Here is a 10,599-nt window from a genome sequence, read left to right on the forward strand (position 1 = left end):
AGCATGTAGGGCGGACCCACCGGCTCAGTGGAAAACCCCATGCACATAGATACACAGCGGAGAGAGATAGAGAGAGAGCAATAACGCACATATCTGCTCATATGGTACTCAATTGTGAGGGCTACTTTCAGAACTACCGGCTAAAAAGTATACAAAAGTACCGGTGTATCTCTTAAGGACTGGCGTTAAAAGCCCCACTAACAGTGGAGAGCTTCATATAATTCAGATTGCCAGCATTATTCAGCTAAGGACATTGATCGTTAGCCCAAAGGGTGCTCTTTAAACCTTGAAAATGAGCAAAGCAATGTAAACCTCCTTATAAAACAGTTAACATACCCAGTACTGTTCATGCTTGTTGTAGAAAAGATATTTCCGACTTTTTAGCCAGGTATAATGAGCAGTAATAGATCTTCAAACATGACTCTCTGCACACTGCATATTGCTTTTTAAGGATGTTTTTTCGATATTGCATGGCTGTTTGGACATTAAGCATTCCCCTCATGACAGATTGTCACTGTTCATTCATTTCCCCCTTAATCTCTGGGAATTTAGAGCAATTTGAAAACAGCAGTACAGTGCCTAATCCAGGTCTCACAGTAGGCCAGGCATACATGGAGGCAGGCAGGGACTCCATCTCTCTGTCCCCTGCAGTGCCCACCCCTGCACTCTCTCCCTCGCTCTCTCTCTCTGCCTCTCTCTCTGCCTCGCTCCCCTCGCCTATCTCTCGCACCTCTCTCTTTTCTCTCCCTCCCTCCCTCTCTCCCACACACATTGCCATTGATTAGGGCCACCCTGGCAACACAGCACAACAGAGGGCTTACTCATTGTCCATATAAACTATTACCGTCCCATCTCAGAGAATAATCCACCACATAAAATAGAGTGCTGCGCTTATACCCCACATCCCACACGCAGTCAAAACCATCTGCCATGAATGAGACAAAAGGAACAACTGAATGAACAACAAACGCTGACTTGAACCTCTGGCCACTTCATGTGGCTTTAACTAATCCAGTGGTTGTCAATCCTCTCCTCGGAGAGCCCCAGACCTTTCACAATGTTGGTGCTCTGAAGTAGCTCACCTGGGCTTTGATGATTAGATGAATCAGGTGTGCTAGCTCTAGAATATATCAAATACAGGAAATGGCTGGGGTTCCCCAAGGAGATGTTTGAGAACCACTGCAAGTATAATCTACTAGAGGTTGAGGTTTAGGGTTGTCGGCAATCTTTTCAAAGTTGTAGACTTATCAGTTGTGATTTGAAAGACTGTACACTGTGTGAACTGAGTTTTAAGGACAGGCTGTTGTCTGGTTGCAAAAAGAGAACAATGAGCTCATTGATTGTCACAGCCTAATAGAGTTAGAGGAGGTTCTGTTCAGTTGATCATCACTATAAGGCGTAATGATAATGCATGCTGTGTTGAAAAACTCCCAATTATCCTGCTCAGTCCACAGCTTCCTTCGATACCTCGCCTTACTTCATATTTTTCCGTTCATTTGCAGTGCGGAACCATGTGTCTCCAGTGTCTCTATCTATAGGGAGGTGCTGCTGAGTCCCGTGTAGGGTTGAGCAATTAGTGCACTTGGGGGTCGGTTCGGTTTTGGTCGGTTGAATTTTTTTTTCCTTCTTTTGTTTACATGAAATGCATGATGAAATATGACCTTGAAATGATTTTAGAGCCTTTTAAATTTAAATTCCAAAGCCGCAAATTGAGAACATTTAATTGTAAAACATACAAAATATTCCATTGTCTCAACAACACAGAATGACTGCCCATTACTGCTCATCACTTACTAACTATCATTTATTCACATTACTTGACCTAAATAAAATATTTCAGTTGTGTATAGATTATTATTCTTTTGATGACTTGACTATTTAATTTCTTACGGTCATCATCTCATCTCTGCCCAGGCTGTAGCAGCCAGCCATCCATCTAGGGTTATTTCTGTGCTCCTCTTGGCTAGCGAAAGGGTAGCCAGTGATCATTGGGTTGCCACAGCTGGCTATGTTGTACAGCTGTCTGACACAACCACTATTTTAGTAGTCTCTCTCACTCTCGTTGCTGTGTTGTGCACATTCCTCTCTCCTGAGGTCTATGTGCGGGTGCAATGGAATAGAATAGGCGCACTGGATTCTGGACATTGTTTTCAATTGTCACGTTTTCTGTGCTGAATCTAGGTTTAATGTTTGCCTATTGAAAACTACAACTCCTTACAGCGTCCCTCAGTTCATTATTGATTTGATGCCTCTCATGCTTGATATGTTTTCTCTCTAGAAACGGTGCGTTGAGCTCATAAGAAAAACAAACTGAATAGAATTAATGCAATTGAACCGACATTGTTTTATTATTATTTAACAACTAATTGACCAATGTCAAATTTGGTTAATCACTCAGCACTAGTCCTGTGAGAATACAGCAGTAGACAGGCAGGCACAGCACATTGTAGCCAAGGACTGATCGATGTCACCCACAAATCGGGCAGTGCCCCACGGTGAACCGCTTGCATTGTCTACTGTTACAGTCACTGGCTGAGATGAGACTGTAGGCTCATCTCTAATCTATGTGTCGTCCTCAGCTCCTCCTATTATCTTCAGTGTAATGCTGGGTAACAGTACTAGTGGGCTGGTGGTGCACACTATTCATCTTTGTAATATTTGACCATAGCACCGCCTGACCATAGCACCGCCTGGAGTTTGATAAAAGGCATTGGCACTTGGATTAGAACTGGTGCTATGGTCAGATAAGATGAAAATAGAGCTCTTTAGCCACTCACACCAACAGTGGGTTTGGTGTTGAAAAACACAACCATATGCAGAAAAGTACCTCATACCTATGGCAAAATATGGTGGTGGATCTTTGGTGTGATTGGGCTATTTTATTTCCACTGATCCCGGGGCACCTGTTAGGGTCAACAGCATCATGAACTTTACCAAGGGCCAGGACATTTTAGCCAAAACCCTGGTTGTCTCTGCTAGGAGGATAACACTGCAAGTGAATCTTCCAGAAAGACAATAACCCCCAGCACTAATCAAAATCGACAAACAAATGCTTAATTGACCACAAAATCAACATTTTGCAATGGCCGTCTCAGTCTCTGGACTTAAAAGGCTCAGTGTCGTTATCCTTGCAAGGGGAGGGTGCTTGAGTATTGAAAATAGGGTTTCCAATCATTTTCACCCATGTCTTTTTAATTTTTTTTATATATTACTTGTTAAACAAATATTTATTTCTCTGAGCAATTGTATTAGTTGAAAATAATATCAATTCCAAATTTAGCATACAACATAGCATATTTGTATTATTTATTTTATACAGTATTTCTTGCTCATCTTTATCAAGCGTGCCAATAATTATGGACCCCACTGTACCTAAGTAGGACATCACATTGGAGTCAGCATTACTGGCTTACTGGGCGTCTATCAAATAATCAGGGCACAGATATAAAACCATATAGTTTGAGAATTCACTTTAAAACCTTTCATAATTTCCAAATGGTCTTGTAATAATTTCCCACTGAGCTGAGCTATAAGTGCCCTTATTTCTCCAATGGAAATGGCTTTCCAAGTCTCCAACAACACCTGAGTGTTGATCGTTTACCCAGAGACATAGCCCTGCCATTTTCAACGGCATGCTAAAGGTATCATCCTTGAGCTCTTTTCCAAAGTACCAATTTTCCATCATAAATAATTGATTTGTTTTACACAATAAAATATTGCCTCAAAACCATTACGCAGCAGACAAAGAAAAGATAAAAGGGCACATGATCAGAGAGAAAGAGAGGCGGAGCAGGAAGTGTTTCATATGGAAAATATGCTGAAGTAAATAGAGCTGAATATATTGATAAAAGTCACCGTGTCCGAAATAGATTTTTGGTTATCAAAACGCCACGCCAGGGTAAGCCTACATGAAAAACAGCCCGTATTTGAAGTATTTTTAAAATCCCCAATGGGAAAAATGAATGGTGGAAAAATGATTGGAATCATTTCCTTGTTTGACCCCTAGGTTTTATAAGTATTATGACACCTCCACTGTGGGGCTCTATATAGGAAGCTGATGAGTCAGCTAATTTCATCACTAATTACAGTACCTTTGCATGACATGGTCCACTCTCTATTACTGAGGCCCCAGGGGTGGGCAATAACTGTCTCAAGGGCCACTTTGGATTTAAAAATTAAGGGCCACACAGATTTTTTTTATGGAACTATTTTTTGGTGAAAAGCAATTTGTGGTCTAGAAAACAGGAAGTTATTTGAAAACATATAGGTCCTTTATATTTTCTATGTACTTTGTATCTAGTTTTAGGTGTTCAAGTGTGGCCTGGAGTGTTTTTTTTAAACCAAAATATGAATCCCCCCCCAGATTGAAAAGGCTCTTGGGCCAGATCTGGCACACATGTTGCCCACATCTGCTCTGTACAGTCAAGGGACATGCATTTACTGTATCTGCAGGAGCATTAGAACACAGCAGATAAAACAGATTCATTATTTGCATATCCATGGGGAATATAATGTAATGTATTGATACACAGACACTTTCTGATTATTATTTCATTATGCCATTCACAAAACCTAACAGCCGTTATCAAACCAGCTGGAAATATTCATTGAGGATGATAGAGTTTTCTGTCTTTTTCTCTTAGGGAGATTTCTTGATAGGGCTGTTACAGGAAATGGAATAGCTCAAAACTATTAGTGTCCTCTTGGGTAGTTTAGAAAGGAGCCAGTTCATTACTACTGTTGTCAAACTGCTGGCAGGTCTCAATGGAGTGATTTCCTCATTGCTGCCAGATCCATTGGTCTGCTTGATTAGACGTTTCCATGGAAACTGCTGTGCCCCAATGGATCCCGCCTGCTTTTTCTTAATGTAAATTGACTTCCCATAGTTCTAAGGCTGTGATCTCTTCATAACCCATCGGCCAGCTTCCCATCGGCAAGCTTCACATTTTTATCTTGATGGCTTAGAATCAGTACTAAACCACTGTAATGTGAAACATTTTCTAGTCATATGGACTGTTTGTAAACTCAGCTGCTGGCAGCATTCAAATGTAGCTTGCTAATGCAGTTTCTTACACTAGAAAGCAACAACCTGGCAATAGCGTATCCCCTTCCATCGTAGAGCTCTCTCTTTGTGTCTTTACCACATGGAAGTGCATTACATTGAATTCTGCAGGCACAGACAAGCACCTCTCTTTCAGCTCTGCCTGCTTGGCACATCCCACACCAGGGACTCTCTTTGTGGGTAGTCTGTCTGCACAGCAAAGGTCCTCTGGAGGACTGCCAACAGAAAACCCCTTCTCCACACCTAAATCTACACTCTCAAATTATGCTACGCTTCAAATAAGCAGCCACATTTCCTTCAGACTCTTTCCTAAGGCTATCTTTCCACATTCACATTCAGCCCAAAATATATTATGTGAAACCTGTCGTTATACTGACATTATCTTGCACTTGAGTAGAATATGTTAAGGAGAAACGACTTACAGTTGAAGTCAGACATTTACATACACCTTAGCCAAATACATTTAAACTCAGTTTTTCACAATTCCTGACATTTAATCCGAGTAAAAATTCCCTGTCTTAGGTCAGTTAGGATCACCACTTTGTTTAAGAATGTGAAATGTCACAATAATAGTAGAGAGAATGATTTATTTCAGCTTTAATTTCTTCATCACATTCCCAGTGGGTCAGAAGTTTACATACACTCAATTAGTATTTGGTAGCATTGCCTTTAAATTATTTAACTTGAGTCAAACATTTCGGGTAGCCTTCCAACAAGCTTCCCACAATAACGTGGGTGAATTTTGACCCATTCCTCCTAACAGAGCTGGTGTAACTGAGTCAGGTTTCTAGGCCTCCTTGCTCGCACACGCCTTTTCAGTTCTGCCCACAAATTTTCTATAGGATTGAGGTCAGGGCTTTGTGATGGCCACTCCAATACCTTGACTTTGTTGTCCTTAAGCCATTTTGCCACAACTTTGGAAGTATGCATGGGGCCATTGTTCATTTGTAAGACCCATTGCGACCAAGCTTTAACTTCCTGACTGATGTCTTGAGATGTTGCTTCAATATATCCACATCATTTTTCTTTCTCATGATGCCATCTATTTTGTGAAGTGCACCAGTCCCTCCTGCAGCGAAGCACCCCCACAACATGATGTTGCCACCCCCTTGCTTCACAGTTGGGATGGTGTTCTTCGGTTTGCAGGCCTCCCCCTTTTTCCTCCAAACATAACGATGGTCATTATGGTCAACCAGCTCTATTTTTGTTTCATCAGAGCAGAGGACATTTCTCCAAAAAGTACGATATTTGTTCTCATATGCAGTTGCAAACCGTAGTCTGGCTTTTTGATGGCGGTTTTGGAGCAGTGGCTTCTTCCTTGCTGAACGGCCTTTCAGGTTATGTCGATGTAGAACTCGTTTTTACTGTGTATATAGATACTTTTGTACCTGTTTCCTCCAGCATCTTCACAAGGTCCTTTGCTGTTTTTCTGGGATTGATTTGCAGTTTTCACACCAAAGTACATTCATCTCTAGGAGACAGAACGCGTCTCTTTCCTGAACGGAATGACGGCTGTGTGGTCCCATGGTGTTTATACTTGCGTACTATTGTTTGCACAGATGAACGTGGTACCTTCAGGCGTTTGTAAACAGCTTGTAAAATTCCAGAAAATTATGTCATGGCTTTAGAAGCTTCTGATAGGCTAATTGACATAATTTGAGTCAATTGGAGGTGTACCTGTGAATGTATTTAAAGGCCTACCTTCAAACTCAGTGCCTCTTTGCTTGATATCATGGGAAAATCAAAAGAAATCAGCCAAGATCTCAGAAAAAATATGGTAGACCTCCACAAGTCTGGTTCATCCTTGGGAGCAATTTCCAAATGCCTGAAGGTACTGCTATACCCGAGTGAGATAACCTGCGATAAAATACCCCAAATAACAGTAATTGAGAATTTGTGTGAAAATATATCCCAGTGAAGGACATTCCATTACAAGGGGTAAAAAGTATTATACAGTAGTATGGCTTTCCTACAGTAAGCGTCTTTAATCAAGAGTTCCCTTGAAACCTGGATTCACTTTCAGTTTTCCACTACTGTAAATTGTCCCTTGACATATCAGACCTCAGCATGGCATCAGTTACGGACAGGTCATCCATACAGATTGGAAATTCAAGACGCGTGATTCAAGGTTTTCCAGAAATAACGAGGACCTCTCATTTGATGCAATCTAATTCACTAGTTACCTTTTTATTACATGAAAATGAGCTGCGGAATTAATGAATGACAAATATTCCAAAACCAGGCAAAAGATCAGTTTATTAAATCTACACAGCCCCTTCCCAGACGTAATTTGTTTGGAACAGCTCATCTGAAACTCAGTTATTGTTTTAATTTGAGCTACCTCATATCCTATCACTCCCAGCACAGTGATGAAATTGTAATTAAACTTTCCTTCATGTTGTAAAAAAAATAATAGCTCTTGCCTTAGAGAACCGATTAGAATGATCTTCAACAGAATGTTGCCTCATGCTCCTTCAATGTGCTCCTCATCCCTTTGAATAGCCCAAATGCATCATTTGTGCAAGTTACATGTTCCTATACTATGTAAATACATGCTCGTTTTTGTTTCATTTAGTTTATTTAGATCTAGTGACTTGATAAACGTAAGTTATTAAGTAAGCCGTATCCGAGCCAGAATGGCCCAAAAGGGCATGAGCCTATCTCCTGTTTCTGTAGCATGAGGAAGCATGATGTACGGTACACGTTTATTCCCTGGATAGGAAGTGTGTGTTGCAATTCCTTGTTTTTTGTTTTTTTTTGCAATTCAGTTTATCTATATCTAGTTGCTCGATAATGCCTAATCTTAACGTACTTATTTGGGTTGCTTTGTTCAAAAACCTTCATCTAAAACAATGTCTTCTGCATTTTTGAACACTGAGGTTAGAATGGATTAGGAAGCTAAAATGTTAAAATGTTCTATTTTTTCACCTAACAAGTTTTACTCTTTTGGAGAACGTACTGTAGGCTATCACTGTTGAATGTATTGATTTATGAAAAGCTTTATGCCGCCCTCTTGTGGAAATTATGATCATGTACACAGAATTATTCACTGTAGATCAGGTTCCTTAACCTTATTCACTTTACGACGGCGACTATTTAAAATCCAGACTAAATTGACACAGAACAGAAATAACTTTGAGATGTGAGATCTATAAGACATTTGATGTTGTTCAGAGTATATTCCTTGAACCGGCACTGAATCCTGACTGGTTAGGACCCCTTTTGGTATAAAAATAAAGACACGTATTTGATGAATTTGGCTTTGCTGCTATTAGCCCAAAGAAACACATTGAATAGCATATTCTTACATTGAATAGCAGATTCTTACATTGAATAGCAGATTCTTACATTGAATAACAGATTCTTACATTGAATAACAGATTCTTACATGGAAAAACAGATAACCAAAATAAATCAAAAGGAAGTTTGTTTTAAAGTGTTTAAAGTGTCGGTCCTATATCTGAGAGATATAAGAAAGAACAGGATTTATTTTACCCATGTTTAACCTATTTTTGAGGGGTGAACTACTTCCATATACTTACAAGCATTTTTTTTTAGCAACCTTCAGATGAGTCTTGTGAGGCTGGTGGGCATCCTAGAGCAAATGGAGAGAACACCATCGTGTTCATGAGAGCCTCCTCTTTCCGTAGAGTGGTATGTAGGCGGTATTCATTTGCAGGCCAAACCGTTCGGCTTACAGACGTTTTTCGTGGTCTGACAAACGTTTTTCGTGGCCTCGTGGTCTGACAAACACCGCTGTAGCTTGACCACCTTCCACTGCAGTAGGCCGACATACTGTAGGCAGATGTGGTGGATTGAGAGACGCAGCCCATGCAACCCCCCGGATGCAACCCCCTCTAATTTGATGTCGGTAGGGGCGTGGGCATCGGCTCTAAGGGGCATGAAACCTGTCTATTGTCCATTAAACTAAAAGGAGTCATTCAAACTTAATTGTAATTAATTACACGGACTACTCCTCTCAAAATGTAAGAATCAATCAGGTAAACTATTTGTAAAGGACAAATCTAGCCTCAGACACACCTCCTGACCTGTGACAATGAACTCTAGACACTAGCAACAACAACAAAAAATGCTTTACAAAGAATCTGATAAATCTGTTTATTTTTTGTTGTGTGGTGGATTGATAACAATATGTATGTTTCAAGTAGTGCAGCTTTGACACGTTCTATTTTATAACTAACTTGTATATCCAACTACAAAGATTCTTGTGATCGACATATTAGTTGTTGGAAATTAGGAAATTGACCAGCTGACCATTTAAAAAAAAAAAGATACATAAGTTTGATTAGTTCAGAGTTCAGTTGTAGAAAGGTTCAAGTCCATATGGGTCCAAGATTTATACTTTAGTCATGACTTTACTAACTTGCTTCTGATTGTTGATTGGAGAAAGCAATAAGGCAATGGAAAAGTAAGTAATTGAGCTGGGGTAAATTTAGTCAGCGGCAAAGAACACTTCAATCAATCACACTCACTAGCAAGTGGACACCTTCTCCACTGCCTTAGGTCCTTAACTAACTCTTCTAAAGTGGCTTGTCCGTATGTAACAAAATACCAGAATCTCTTCTCACAGGTCCTCATCAAGCTGTCAAGACCATGTCCTAGTTGCTCATGTGTTTCTGCAGGTGCTTTGGTGCAGTATTCGAATGACAACATTTCTAACTAGTGGTGGACCGTGTAGGTGCTCTTTATCCTCTGTTGTCAGAATCATGAATAAGAAGTACGTCATCTGAGTGGTTTGTAAACAATGTTATTTGGGGAAATGTGACTTTGCAGAAGCGTAAGCAACGCCCTTCACACTATCGATTACTCACTGACTTGCGAAGTGAACACAACCCATCTGGGTCTCACACTGTAACCACACTGTCTTTCCCCCACCGCTAAAGGCCACCGGGTCTAATGTCTTACAGGCAGACATTCTGTAAATGCTCTGAGGAACTGCAATGGAAGGAGGCAGGCGATATCACCGCTGTGTGAGTAGAAAGTAGTTACACGGGAAATAGAACTAGTTCACTTTAAATAGGACACATTGTAGTTGTAAGAAAAATAGCCTACATGATGAATTTCCAATTGCACTGGCTATTAGTGTCAGGCGCTGCAAAGCCATTTACAGCCTCATAAACAATTACAGTCATGCCTGGGCAAATTACCAGGTTGTTCTAAGGACATTGTGCATCCAGAATTAAAACGGAGACCCAATGAGGCAGAAAGCAGATGCAAGGTCATTACTTCAGCAGAAGGAGGTTTAGGCTCTTGGGGGTAAAAGCTGTCTGGAAACCCCATTGTTTAACAATGGGTTCATGTTTGCACTCCTTACTAAATGCTTCACATCACTCGAGACACACTTTATCAGGCTTATGTTTCTGAGAGAAGGATTGTTTTGTTATATGGTAAATGCTTAATAGAGCGGCACAGTAGATAGCGGCGTTATTGTGAACTTCGACGTACTTTTACATTTGAATAGATCGCTTAGCAGCAACGGAAACATTGACCAACATTGACCGACATCAAATACCGAG

Source organism: Oncorhynchus tshawytscha, linkage group LG03 (assembly GCF_018296145.1).
Source record: "Oncorhynchus tshawytscha isolate Ot180627B linkage group LG03, Otsh_v2.0, whole genome shotgun sequence".
NCBI lineage: Eukaryota > Metazoa > Chordata > Actinopteri > Salmoniformes > Salmonidae > Oncorhynchus > Oncorhynchus tshawytscha.